We start from the raw sequence: 13,502 nt of genomic DNA, 5'->3' as shown, positions 1-13,502 counted from the left end.
CTACCCTACACATCTTTGGACTGTGGGAAGAAATGAGAGCACTTGGCGGAAACCCACGCAGGCACAGGGAGAACGTGCAAACTCCACACAGACACCCAAGCTGGGAATCGCCATAACCAAAAGTTATGGTGCATATTTCTACTGCTATATCTAATGTGGATTTTTTGCAGATCAAAATTCCATTATTGAGTCCATTAGGTTATATAATTTAGTCTGAGAAAGGACAACGATTCTGAAGAACTTGATGGGCTGGATTGTGTGATAATCTTAATTTAGTTATTTTGCAGTGCATTCATACAATAAGATTTCAGTGCAGCAATCAGATTTTAATCCCACGTTGGGCTTTGAACAAGTTAAAATCAGGCCCCTTGGCGTCACAAACAGAAGTGAAACAGACCAACACAAAACCCCTTCTTTACAATCAGACTATTTATTCTATAACTAGATCGCCAGTGCAAAGGCAAATTGGCCACGAGGCTGGAATTATGTGATTAAAACACACAGGGATTGCGAATACTGTGACCAGCGCCTACCTACGAGCTTCGAATAACATCTGCAGAAACGTTTGCAAGAACAGGATTTACAACTGAATCTGACATGGTACGAAAAACATGAATGTGCTACACAAAACCTCTCTGCCATTTCAGCTGACAAACACTAAAACAACTGTTCCAAACGGACAAGCATAAATAAATAAATGAACAATGGCTCGCTGGATAAATGCATCATCCGCACTTCTGTTTCTTGCTGAGTCACTGATTGCACGGAAGGCCCTGATAGTGTTCTTATCCTACACATTGATGCAGGTTAGCTTAAACTGTGAAATTGGTTGGCGGGGAGGGGAGAGAGAGGCAAGAAGGAAAAGCAGGGTCACACACACACACAGGCAAGATTATTCCCACTTTACTTTGAGCATAATCTTCATTGCAGTATTAATGTAAACCTTACTTGTGACTAATAAATAAACTTTGCTTTAATCTTAATAAAATTACCTGCAGCATATTCACAAGATTGTTTTTTTAAAATGTGTAACAAACAAATGTTGTGCGTAACAATACTAACAGTTCTTCGTCCCTTCATTTGGAAATGAATCACAGGGCAAAAAAACTCTTTGTAAACTGAAACCTTGTTTACTCTGGTTGCCAGAAGAACAGGTCAAAGCGAGACATTTCTGTACTCGGATCCATTCGCACAGCTAAAGTTACAAATAGAACTTCAGTATAAGTTTGTTACAAAAACAGTAGACTGTCTGGCAACAAGTTCTGTGCAAGCTGTGTCTGCAGGCTCTGTGAATGGACACCAGGTATTTTATGAATGGGGTGGTCATGTGACAGCCACACCTCCCAAGCGAACATTTTTCTCACTGAGTGCTAAAGCAGCATTGGCAGTGGCAGGTTTGACAGAAGGAACCCCCACTGCCCAGGCTTTGGGTGGGGGATTACAGAGGTTTATTGATCTGGGGAATTTTGCTATGCAAATGAGAATGATTAAGAAGCATTTACAGCGGAAGTGAAATTTCACCCAGTAAACTAAATGGAAGAAACTCAGCACCAAACATCACTCATCGGAATGTGCAACTCCCACACCCCACCCACCCACTCCTCTCCCCGGGGTCACAACCCATCAGCACCTCATTCCCAGCGGGAGAGGCCCACCCCAGGGTGCAGCTGGCACATGCTGCAGGAGAAACAAAGAAAAGAATCCCCATCAACCCAAAAAGCGGACAATATTTAGCTGGATACTGTTTTTTAAAATTATTCAATCATGGGGACACAGGCATCGCCGGCTGGGCCAGCATTTATTGCCCATCCCCAAGGGCATTTAAGGGCCAACCACATTGCTGTGGGTCTGGAGTCACATGTAGGCCAGACCAGGGAAAGGGACATCAGTGAACCAGATGAGTTTTTATGACAATCGCACTGTGCTCATCATTAGATTTCTAATTCCAGAGTTTTTTATTGAATTAAAATTACACCATCTGCTGGGATGGGATTGTAACCCAGAGCATCACCCCGGGCCTCTGGGTATCATAGAGTCCCTACAATGAAGGAGGCCCATCGAGTCTGCATCGACCACAATCCCACCCAGGCCCTATCCCTATAACTCCATGCATTGACCCGAGCTAGTTCCCCTGATAGTAAGGGGCAATTTACCATGGCCAATCCACCAAATCCGCACATCTTTGGACCGTGGGAAGAAACCGGAGCACCAGGAGAAAAGCCACGCAGACACGAGGAGAACGTGCAAACTCCACACAGACAGTGACCCAAGCCGGGAATCGAACCGGGGTCTCTGGAGCTGTGAGGCAGCAATGCTAACCACCGTGCCACCCTAACTGTGTAACTGTGACAATACCTCCCTGGCTTTGAACCTTTGATGATACATAGGTGGATACATTATATAGATACACTCATCAATAAATGCTGAATGCAAATATTAGTATCTATCATATACACGAGCATGTACACAATTATGTCTGTATGTATCTGAATATACATATCACTAATCCAACAATACAGAAATAAACATGCGTTTTCACGATTACCCAACAGGATACACATGCTATAGTCTACAAATAATGATCACCGCTTTAATCTCTCTGACTGTGCAAAGAGAAAATCTGTGTATCAACAAACATCACTTAGAACACAAAACCTAGCACGGGTGGGGGGCAGAGGGGGGGGGGGTGGGTGGGTGGGTGGGGGGCAGAGGGGGGGGGGGTGGGTGGGTGGGTGGGGGGCAGAGGGGGGGGTGGGTGGGTGGGTGGCAGGGGGGGTGGGTGGGGGGCAGAGGGGGGGGCAGAGGGGGGGGTGGGTGGGGGGCGCAGGCGGGGGGGCGGGTGGGGGGGAGCGGACGGGGGGGCGGGCGGGGGGCGAGGGGGTACGGGCAGGGGGCGAGGGGGTGAGGGGGGCGGGCGGGGGGAGGGGGGGCGGGCGAGGGGAGGGGGGCGGGCGAGGGGAGGGGGGGCGGGCGAGGGGAGGGGGGGCGGGCGAGGGGAGGGGGGGCGGGCGAGGGGAGGGGGGGCGGGCGAGGGGAGGGGGGGCGGGCGAGGGGAGGGGGGGCGGGCGAGGGGAGGGGGGGCGGGCGAGGGGAGGGGGGGCGGGCGAGGGGAGGGGGGGCGGGCGAGGGGAGGGGGGGCGGGCGAGGGGAGGGGGGGCGGGCGAGGGGAGGGGGGGCGGGCGAGGGGAGGGGGGCGGGCGAGGGGAGGGGGGGCGGGCGAGGGGAGGGGGGGCGGGCGAGGGGAGGGGGGGCGGGCGAGGGGAGGGGGGGCGGGCGAGGGGAGGGGGGGCGGGCGAGGGGAGGGGGGGCGGGCGAGGGGAGGGGGGGCGGGCGAGGGGAGGGGGGGCGGGCGAGGGGAGGGGGGGCGGGCGAGGGGAGGGGGGGCGGGCGAGGGGAGGGGGGGCGGGCGAGGGGAGGGGGGGCGGGCGAGGGGAGGGGGGGCGGGCGAGGGGAGGGGGGGCGGGCGAGGGGAGGGGGGGCGGGCGAGGGGAGGGGGGGCGGGCGAGGGGAGGGGGGCGGGCGAGGGGAGGGGGGGCGGGCGAGGGGAGGGGGGGCGGGCGAGGGGAGGGGGGCGGGCGAGGGGAGGGGGGCGGGCGAGGGGAGGGGGGCGGGCGAGGGGAGGGGGGCGGGCGAGGGGAGGGGGGCGGGCGAGGGGAGGGGGGGCGGGCGAGGGGAGGGGGGGCGGGCGAGGGGAGGGGGGGCGGGCGAGGGGAGGGGGGGCGGGCGAGGGGAGGGGGGGCGGGCGAGGGGAGGGGGGGCGGGCGAGGGGAGGGGGGGCGGGCGAGGGGAGGGGGGGCGGGCGAGGGGAGGGGGGGCGGGCGAGGGGAGGGGGGGCGGGCGAGGGGAGGGGGGGCGGGCGAGGGGAGGGGGGGCGGGCGAGGGGAGGGGGGGCGGGCGAGGGGAGGGGGGGCGGGCGAGGGGAGGGGGGGCGGGCGAGGGGAGGGGGGGCGGGCGAGGGGAGGGGGGGCGGGCGAGGGGAGGGGGGGCGGGCGAGGGGAGGGGGGCGGGCGAGGGGAGGGGGGCGGGCGAGGGGAGGGGGGGCGGGCGAGGGGAGGGGGGGCGGGCGAGGGGAGGGGGGCGGGCGAGGGGAGGGGGGGCGGGCGAGGGGAGGGGGGGCGGGCGAGGGGAGGGGGGGGCGGGCGAGGGGAGGGGGGGCGGGCGAGGGGAGGGGGGGCGGGCGAGGGGAGGGGGGGCGGGGAGGGGGGGCGAGGGGAGGGGGGGCGGGCGAGGGGAGGGGGGGCGGGCGAGGGGAGGGGGGGCGGGCGAGGGGAGGGGGGGCGGGCGAGGGGAGGGGGGGCGGGCGAGGGGAGGGGGGGCGGGCGAGGGGAGGGGGGGCGGGCGAGGGGAGGGGGGGCGGGCGAGGGGAGGGGGGGCGGGCGAGGGGAGGGGGGGCGGGCGAGGGGAGGGGGGGCGGGCGAGGGGAGGGGGGGCGGGCGAGGGGAGGGGGGGCGGGCGAGGGGAGGGGGGGCGGGCGAGGGGAGGGGGGGCGGGCGAGGGGAGGGGGGGCGGGCGAGGGGAGGGGGGGCGGGCGAGGGGAGGGGGGGCGGGCGAGGGGAGGGGGGGCGGGCGAGGGGAGGGGGGGCGGGCGAGGGGAGGGGGGGCGGGCGAGGGGAGGGGGGGCGGGCGAGGGGAGGGGGGGCGGGCGAGGGGAGGGGGGGCGGGCGAGGGGAGGGGGGGCGGGCGAGGGGAGGGGGGGCGGGCGAGGGGAGGGGGGGCGGGCGAGGGGAGGGGGGGCGGGCGAGGGAGGGGGGCGGGCGAGGGGAGGGGGGCGGGCGAGGAGGGGGGGCGAGGGGAGGGGGGCGGGCGAGGGGAGGGGGGCGGGCGAGGGGAGGGGGGGCGGGCGAGGGGGAGGGGGGGCGGGCGAGGGGAGGGGGGGCGGGCGAGGGAGGGGGGCGGGCGAGGGGAGGGGGGCGGGCGAGGGGAGGGGGGGCGGGCGAGGGGAGGGGGGGCGGGCGAGGGAGGGGGGGCGGGCAGGGGAGGGGGGGCGGGCGAGGGGAGGGGGGGCGGGCGAGGGGAGGGGGGGCGGGCGAGGGGAGGGGGGGCGGGCGAGGGGAGGGGGGGCGGGCGAGGGGAGGGGGGCGGGCGAGGGGAGGGGGGCGGGCGAGGGGAGGGGGGGCGGGCGAGGGGAGGGGGGGCGGGCGAGGGGAGGGGGGGCGGGCGAGGGGAGGGGGGGCGGGCGAGGGGAGGGGGGGCGGGCGAGGGGAGGGGGGGCGGGCGAGGGGAGGGGGGGCGGGCGAGGGGAGGGGGCGGGCGGGGGAGGGCGGGCGAGGGGAGGGGGGGCGGGCGAGGGGAGGGGGGGCGGGCGAGGGGAGGGGGGCGGCGAGGGGAGGGCGGGCGGGCGAGGGGAGGGACGGGCGGGCGAGGGGAGGGCGGGCGGGCGAGGGGAGGGCGGGCGGGCGAGGGGAGGGCGGGCGGGCGAGGGGAGGGCGGGCGGGCGAGGGGAGGGCGGGCGGGCGAGGGGAGGGCGGGCGGCGAGGGGAGGGCGGGCGGGCGAGGGAGGGCGGGCGGGCGAGGGAGGGCGGGCGGGCGAGGGGAGGGCGGGCGGGCGAGGGGAGGGCGGGCGGGCGAGGGGAGGGCGGGCGGGCGAGGGAGGGCGGGCGGGCGAGGGGAGGGCGGGCGGGCGAGGGGGAGGCGGGCGGGCAGGGGGGGCGGGGCGAGGGGAGGGGGGGCAGGGGAGGGGGGGGGCGGGCGGAGGGGGGGCGGCGAGGGGAGGGGGGCGGGCGAGGGGAGGGGGGGCGGGCGAGGGGAGGGGGGGCGGGCGAGGGGAGGGGGGCGGGCGAGGGGAGGGGGGGCGGGCGAGGGAGGGGGGCGGGCGAGGGGAGGGGGGCGGGCGAGGGGAGGGGGGCGGGCGAGGGGAGGGGGGCGGGCGAGGGAGGGGGCGGGCGAGGGGAGGGGGGCGGGCGAGGGGAGGGGGGCGGGCCGAGGGGAGGGGGGGCGGGCGAGGGGAGGGGGGGCGGGCGAGGGGAGGGGGGGCGGGCGAGGGGAGGGGGGGGCGGGCGAGGGAGGGGGGGCGGGCGAGGGGGCGGGCGAGGGGAGGGGGGGCGGGCGAGGGGAGGGGGGGCGGGCGAGGGGAGGGGGGGCGGGCGAGGGGAGGGGGGGCGGGCGAGGGGAGGGGGGGCGGGCGAGGGGAGGGGGGGCGGGCGAGGGGAGGGGGGCGGGCGAGGGAGGGGGGGCGGGCGAGGGGAGGGGGGGGCGGGCGAGGGGAGGGGGGCGGGCGAGGGGAGGGGGGCGGGCGAGGGGAGGGGGGCGGGCGAGGGAGGGGGGGCGGGCGAGGGAGGGGGGCGGGCGAGGGGAGGGGGGCGGGCGAGGGGAGGGGGGGCGGGCGAGGGGAGGGGGGGCGGGCGAGGGAGGGGGGCGGGCGAGGGGAGGGGGGCGGGCGAGGGGAGGGGGGGCGGGCGAGGGGAGGGGGGGCGGGCGAGGGGAGGGGGGGCGGGCGAGGGGAGGGGGGCGGGCGAGGGGAGGGGGGCGGGCGAGGGGAGGGGGGCGGGCGAGGGGAGGGGGGCGGGCGAGGGGAGGGGGCGGGCGAGGGGAGGGGGGCGGGCGAGGGGAGGGGGGCGGGCGAGGGGAGGGGGGCGGGCGAGGGAGGGGGGGCGGGCGAGGGGAGGGGGGCGGGCGAGGGAGGGGGGGCGGGCGAGGGGAGGGGGCGGGGCGAGGGGAGGGGGGGCGGGCGAGGGGAGGGGGGCGGGCGAGGGGGGGGGGGGCGGGCGAGGGAGGGGGCGGGCGAGGGAGGGGGGCGGCGGGGAGGGGGCGGGCGAGGGGAGGGGGGCGGGCGAGGGGAGGGGGGCGGGCGAGGGGAGGGGGGCGGGCGAGGGGAGGGGGGGCGGGCGAGGGGAGGGGGGGCGGGCGAGGGGAGGGCGGGCGAGGGGAGGGCGGGCGAGGGGAGGGCCGGGCGAGGGAGGGGCGGGCGAGGGGAGGGCGGGCGGGCGAGGGGAGGGCGGGCGGGCGAGGGGAGGGCGGGCGGGCGAGGGGAGGGCGGGCGGGCGAGGGGAGGGCGGGCGGGCGAGGGAGGGCGGGCGGGCGAGGGGGAGGGGCGGGCGAGGGGAGGGCGGGCGGGCGAGGGGGAGGGCGGGCGAGGGGAGGGCGGGCGAGGGGAGGGCGGGCGGGCGAGGGGAGGGCGGGCGGGCGAGGGGAGGGCGGGCGGGCGAGGGGAGGGCGGGCGGGCGAGGGGAGGGCGGGCGGGCGAGGGGAGGGCGGGCGGGCGAGGGGAGGGCGGGCGGGCGAGGGAGGGCGGGCGGGCGAGGGGAGGGCGGGCGGGCGAGGGGAGGGCGGGCGGGCGAGGGGAGGGCGGGCGGGCGAGGGGAGGGCGGGCGGGCGAGGGGAGGGCGGGCGGGCGAGGGGAGGGCGGGCGGGCGGAGGGGAGGGCGGGCGGGCGAGGGGAGGGCGGGCGGGGGGAGGGCGGGCGGGCGAGGGGAGGGCGGGCGGGCGAGGGGAGGGCGGGCGGGCGAGGGGAGGGCGGGCGGGCGAGGGGAGGGCGGGCGGGCGAGGAGGGCGGGCGGGCGAGGGGAGGGCGGGCGGGCGAGGGGAGGGCGGGCGGGCGAGGGGAGGGCGGGCGGGCGAGGGGAGGGCGGGCGGGCGAGGGGAGGGCGGGCGGGCGAGGGGAGGGCGGGCGGGCGAGGGGAGGGCGGGCGGGCGAGGGGAGGGCGGGCGGGCGAGGGGAGGGCGGGCGGGCGAGGGGAGGGCGGGCGGGCGAGGGGAGGGCGGGCGGGCGAGGGGAGGGCGGGGCGGGCGAGGGGAGGGCGGGCGGGCGAGGGGAGGGCGGGCGGGCGAGGGGAGGGCGGGCGGGCGAGGGGAGGGCGGGCGGGCGAGGGGAGGGCGGGCGGGCGAGGGGAGGCGGGCGGGCGAGGGGAGGGCGGGCGGGCGAGGGGAGGGCGGGCGGGCGAGGGGAGGGCGGGCGGGCGAGGGGAGGGCGGGCGGGCGAGGGGAGGGCGGGCGGGCGAGGGGAGGGCGGGCGGGCGAGGGGAGGGCGGGCGGGCGAGGGGAGGGCGGGCGGGCGAGGGGAGGGCGGGCGGGCGAGGGGAGGGCGGGCGGGCGAGGGAGGGCGGGCGGGCGAGGGGAGGGCGGGCGGGCGAGGGGAGGGGGGCGGGCGAGGGGAGGGGGCGGGCGAGGGGAGGGGGCGGGCGAGGGGAGGGGGCGGGCGAGGGAGGCGGGGGGCGAGGGGAGGGGGGCGGGCGAGGGGAGGGGGGCGGGCGAGGGGAGGGGGGCGGGCAGGGAGGGGGGGCGGGGGCGGGGGAGGGGGGCGGGCGAGGGGAGGGGGCGGGCGAGGGGAGGGGCGGGCGAGGGAGGGGGGCGGGCGAGGGGAGGGCGGGCGAGGGGAGGGCGGGCGAGGGGAGGCGGGCGAGGGGAGGGCGGGCGAGGGGAGGGCGGGCGGGCGAGGGGAGGGCGGCGGCGAGGGAGGGCGGGCGGGCGAGGGGAGGGCGGGCGGGCGAGGGGAGGGCGGGCGGGCGAGGGGAGGGCGGGCGGGCGAGGGGAGGGCGGGCGGGCGAGGGGAGGGCGGGCGGGCGAGGGGAGGGCGGGCGGGCGAGGGGAGGGCGGGCGGGCGAGGGGAGGGCGGGCGGGCGAGGGGAGGGCGGGCGGGCGAGGGAGGGCGGCGGGCGAGGGAGGGCGGCGGGCGAGGGGAGGGCGGGCGGGCGAGGGAGGGCGGGCGGGCGAGGGGAGGGCGGCGGGCGAGGGGAGGGCGGGCGGGCGAGGGGAGGGCGGGCGGGCGAGGGGAGGGCGGGCGGGCGAGGGGAGGGCGGGCGGGCGAGGGGAGGGCGGGCGGGCGAGGGGAGGGCGGGCGGGCGAGGGGAGGGCGGGCGGGGAGGGAGGGCGGGCGGGCGAGGGGAGGGCGGGCGGGCGAGGGGAGGGCGGGCGGGCGAGGGAGGGCGGGCGGGCGAGGGGAGGGCGGGCGGGCGAGGGGAGGGCGGGCGGGCGAGGGGAGGGCGGGCGGGCGAGGGGAGGGCGGGCGGGCGAGGGGAGGGCGGGCGGGCGAGGGGGAGGGCGGGCGGGCGAGGGGAGGGCGGGCGGGCGAGGGGAGGGCGGGCGGGCGAGGGGAGGGCGGGCGGGCGAGGGGAGGGCGGCGGGCGAGGGGAGGCGGGGCGAGGGAGGGCGGGGCGGGCGAGGGGAGGGCGGGGCGGGCGAGGGGAGGGCGGCGGGCGAGGGGAGGGCGGGCGGGCGAGGGGAGGGCGGGCGGGCGAGGGGAGGGCGGGCGGGCGAGGGGAGGGCGGGCGGGCGAGGGGAGGGCGGGCGGGCGAGGGGAGGGCGGGCGGGCGAGGGGAGGGCGGGCGGGCGAGGGGAGGGCGGGCGGGCGAGGGAGGGCGGGCGGGCGAGGGAGGGCGGGCGGGCGAGGGGAGGGCGGGCGGGGCGAGGGGGAGGGCGGCGGCCGGGCGAGGGGAGGGCGGGCGGGCGAGGGGAGGGCGGGCGGGCGAGGGGAGGGCGGGCGGGCGAGGGGAGGGCGGGCGGGCGAGGGGAGGGCGGGCGGGCGAGGGGAGGGCGGGCGGGCGAGGGGAGGGCGGGCGGGCGAGGGGAGGGCGGGCGGGCGAGGGGAGGGCGGGCGGGCGAGGGGAGGGCGGGCGGGCGAGGGGAGGGCGGGCGGGCGAGGGGAGGGCGGGCGGGCGAGGGGAGGGCGGGCGGGCGAGGGGAGGGCGGGCGGGCGAGGGGAGGGCGGGCGGGCGAGGGGAGGGCGGGCGGGCGAGGGAGGGCGGGCGGGCGAGTGGAGGGCGGGCGGGCGAGGGGAGGGCGGGCGGGCGAGGGGAGGGCGGGCGGGCGAGGGGAGGGCGGGCGGGCGAGGGGAGGGCGGGCGGGCGAGGGGAGGGCGGGCGGGCGAGGGGGAGGGCGGGCGAGGGGAGGGCGGGCGGGCGAGGGGAGGGGAAGGCGGGCGGGCGAGGGGAAGGCGGGCGGGCGAGGGGAAGGCGGGCGGGCGAGGGGAAGGCGGGCGGGCGAGGGGAAGGCGGGCGGGCGAGGGGAGGGCGGGCGGGCGAGGGGAAGGCGGGCGGGCGAGGGGAAGGCGGGCGGGCGGGCGAGGGGAAGGCGGGCGAGGGGAGGGCGGGCGAGGGGAGGGCGGGCGAGGGGAGGGCGGGCGAGGGGAGGGCGGGCGAGGGGAGGGCGGGCGAGGGGAGGGCGGGCGAGGGGAGGGGCGGGCGAGGGGAGGGGCGGGCGAGGGGAGGGCGGGCGAGGGGAGGGCGGGCGAGGGGAGGGCGGGCGAGGGGAGGGCGGGCGAGGGGAGGGCGGGCGAGGGGAGGGCGGGCGAGGGGAGGGCGGGCGAGGGGAGGGCGGGCGAGGGAGGGCGGGCGAGGGGAGGGCGGGCGAGGGGAGGGCGGGCGAGGGGAGGGCGGGCGAGGGGAGGGCGGGCGAGGGGAGGGCGGGCGAGGGGAGGGCGGGCGAGGGAGGGCGGGCGAGGGGAGGGCGGGCGAGGGGAGGGCGGGCGAGGGGAGGGCGGGCGAGGGGAGGGCGGGCGAGGGGAGGGCGGGCGAGGGGAGGGCGGGCGAGGGGAGGGCGGGCGAGGGAGGCGGGCGGGGGGGGGGCGAGGGGAAGGCGGGCGAGGGGAGGGCGGGCGAGGGGAGGGCGGGCGAGGGGAGGGCGGGCGAGGGGAGGGCGGGCGAGGGGAGGGCGGGCGAGGGGAGGGCGGGCGAGGGAGGGCGGGCGAGGGGAGGGCGGGCGAGGGGAGGGCGGGCGAGGGGAGGGCGGGCGAGGGGAGGGCGGGCGAGGGAGGGCGGGCGAGGGGAGGGCGGGCGAGGGGAGGGCGGGCGAGGGGAGGGGCGGGCGAGGGGAGGGCGGGCGAGGGGAGGGCGGGCGAGGGGAGGGCGGGCGAGGGGAGGCGGGCGAGGGGAGGGCGGGCGAGGGGAGGGCGGGCGAGGGGAGGGCGGGCGAGGGGAGGGCGGGCGAGGGGAGGGCGGGCGAGGGGAGGGCGGGCGAGGGGAGGGCGGGCGAGGGGAGGGCGGGCGAGGGGAGGGCGGGCGAGGGAGGGCGGGCGAGGGGAGGGCGGGCGAGGGGAGGGCGGGCGAGGGAGGGCGGGCGAGGGGAGGGCGGGCGAGGGGAGGGCGGGCGAGGGGAGGGCGGGCGAGGGGAGGGCGGGGCGAGGGAGGGCGGGCGAGGGGAGGGCGGGCGAGGGGAGGGCGGGCGAGGGGAGGGCGGGCGAGGGGAGGGCGGGCGAGGGGAGGGCGGGCGAGGGGAGGGCGGGCGAGGGGAGGGCGGGCGAGGGGAGGGCGGGCGAGGGGAGGGCGGGCAGGGCGGGCGAGGGGAGGGCGGGCAGGGCGGGCGAGGGGGCAGGGTAGGGCGGGCGAGGGGGCAGGGGAGGGCGGGCGAGGGGGCAGGGGAGGGCGGGCGAGGGGGCAGGGGAGGGCGGGCGAGGTGGCAGGGGAGGGCGGGCGAGGTGGCAGGGGAGGGTGGGCGAGGGGGCAGGGGAGGGCGGGCGAGGGGGCAGGGGAGGGCGGGCGAGGGGGCAGGGAGGGCGGGCGAGGGGGCAGGGGAGGGCGGGCGAGGGGGCAGGGGAGGGCGGGCGTGGGGGCAGGGGAGGGCGGGCGAGGGGGCAGGGGAGGGCGGGCGAGGGGGCAGGGGAGGGCGGGCGAGGGGGCAGGGGAGGGCGGGCGAGGGGGCAGGGAGGGCGGGCGAGGGGGCAGGGGAGGGCGGGCGAGGGGGCAGGGGAGGGCGGGCGAGGGGGCAGGGGAGGCGGGCGAGGGGGCAAGGGAGGGCGGGCGAGGGGGCAGGGGAGGGCGACGAGGGGGCAGGGAGGGCGGGCGAGGGGGCAGGGGAGGGCGGGCGAGGGGGCAGGGGAGGGCGGGCGAGGGGGCAGGGGAGGGTGGGCGAGGGGGCAGGGGAGGGTGGGCGAGGGGGCAGGGGTGGGTGTGTGAGGGGGCAGGGGAGGGCGGGCGAGGGGGCAGGAGCGGTTGGGGGAGAGGGGTGGTAAAGGCAGAGCCATGGGTTAAATGCTGTGCTGTGGTGGGGGGTGGTAAAGGCCGCGTGGGGTAATGGCATAGGGGGTAAATTGGGTCACGATGCCCTTTGGGGATAATTGCAAGATTGGGTGAGTCGGTGCAGACTGTGTGATATGTAAATGGGTAGATGTGGGGTTCATGAGGAGAGCGAGTTCGATTCGAGGGTGTCGTGGTTCCCTGGGTTTAGATGCAGACTGCAGGGTAGATTGGAGTTAGTGCCCCCTCAGTGGGTACATGAGGCTCGGGTGAATTGTTGGGTAAATGGGACTCATTGGGGATAGCTGGCCCCTGGGAATAGATGGGGATAGTTTTCCCCTGGGGAGTAGGGGTGAATTGGGAGGTGGATGGGGGTAGATTGGGAGTAAATGGGGGTATTTGCCCATTGGGGGCTCTAGGTGGGGGTAGGGATGAATTGGGGGTAGATTGGGGGTAGTAGCCCCTGGGGTGTAGGTGGGTGTTTCGAGGTTATTTGGGGGTTGGTTGGGGGTTAGATGGGGGTAAATGGGGGTATTTATCCCTGGGGCCTATAGATGGGGGTATATGGGTGTAGTTGCCCCAGTGGGGTAGATGAGGGCTTCGAGGTTAATTGTGGGTTAGTTGGGGGTAGATTGGAGGGTAAATGGGAGTAGTTTCCCTGGGGGTGTATATGTGGGTGGGTGAATTGGGGGTAGATGGGGGCTAGTTGCACCCTGGGGGGGTAGATGTAGGTTAGGGGTGATTTGGGGGCGAAGATTGGGAGGTAGATTGGGGGCATATGGGGGTAGTTGCCCCTGGGGAGTAGATGGGGCCTTAGAGGTTAATTAGGTGTTAGTTGGGGGTTAGATGGGGTAAATAGGGGCATTTGCCCCGGGGGACTATAGATGGCATTGGGGTGAATTGGAGGTAGATTGGGGATAGAATGGGGATAGATTGGGTAAATGCAGAGCAGGGGATTAAATTAGGGGGTAGATGTCTCCTGGGGGTGCAGATAGGGGTAGGGGTGAATTGGGGGTAGATGGGAAGGCTAGTTACCCCCTGGGGCTAGATGGAGGTTAGGGGTGAATTAGGGAATAGATTGCGGGGTAGATTGGGGGTAAATAAGGCTATTTGACCCGGGGGCTCCAGATGGGGTTGGGGTGAATTGGGGCCAGATCGGGGTTAGATGGGGGTAGTTGCCCCCGGGGATAGATGGGGGGTAGAGGTGAATTGGGAGTTAGTTTGGGTGGGAGATGGGGGATAGTTGGGGTATTTGCCCCCTGGGGGTGTATGTGGGTGCACGGGTGATTTGGGGCATACGGGGCGTAGATGAGTGGTATATGGGGCATAGGGGTGAATTGGGGGTAGATTGGGGTAGCTCCCCCTGCGGGGGGGGAGGGGTAGATGGAAGTTGGGGTGAATTGGGGGGTAGATTGGGGGGTATATGGGGCATTTGCTCCCTGGGGGTTACAGATGGGAGGGTTAGAGGCTAATTGGGGATAGAGGGGGGTATCTGCCCCCCTGATGGTAGTGTGGGGGTTAGAGGTGAATTGGGGAGTAGTTTGGGGGTAGATTAGGGGCTAGTTGCCCCTTGGTGGGTAGATAGGGTAGTGGTGGAATTGGGAGGGGTAGATTTGG

The 13,502-nt window shown here is 75.4% G+C and overlaps 1 protein-coding gene across 2 annotated transcripts in view; it reads right to left on the bottom strand.

Moving 5' to 3' along the window:
* Positions 1-1,074, bottom strand: part of LOC144487897 (sprouty-related, EVH1 domain-containing protein 1-like) — a 98,078-nt gene extending 97,004 nt beyond the window's left edge. For both annotated transcript variants that reach the window (XM_078205948.1, XM_078205949.1), the window contains exon 1: positions 993-1,074. The gene's annotated coding sequence lies outside the window, so the exon portion shown is untranslated. The remainder of the gene's footprint in view (positions 1-992) is intronic.
* Positions 1,075-13,502: the final 12,428 nt, after the last annotated feature.

Source organism: Mustelus asterias, unplaced genomic scaffold (assembly GCF_964213995.1).
Source record: "Mustelus asterias unplaced genomic scaffold, sMusAst1.hap1.1 HAP1_SCAFFOLD_1110, whole genome shotgun sequence".
Lineage (NCBI taxonomy): Eukaryota > Metazoa > Chordata > Chondrichthyes > Carcharhiniformes > Triakidae > Mustelus > Mustelus asterias.
The sequence above is the reverse complement of the archived record's forward strand: the minus strand, read 5'-3'. Positions and strand labels throughout refer to the sequence as shown.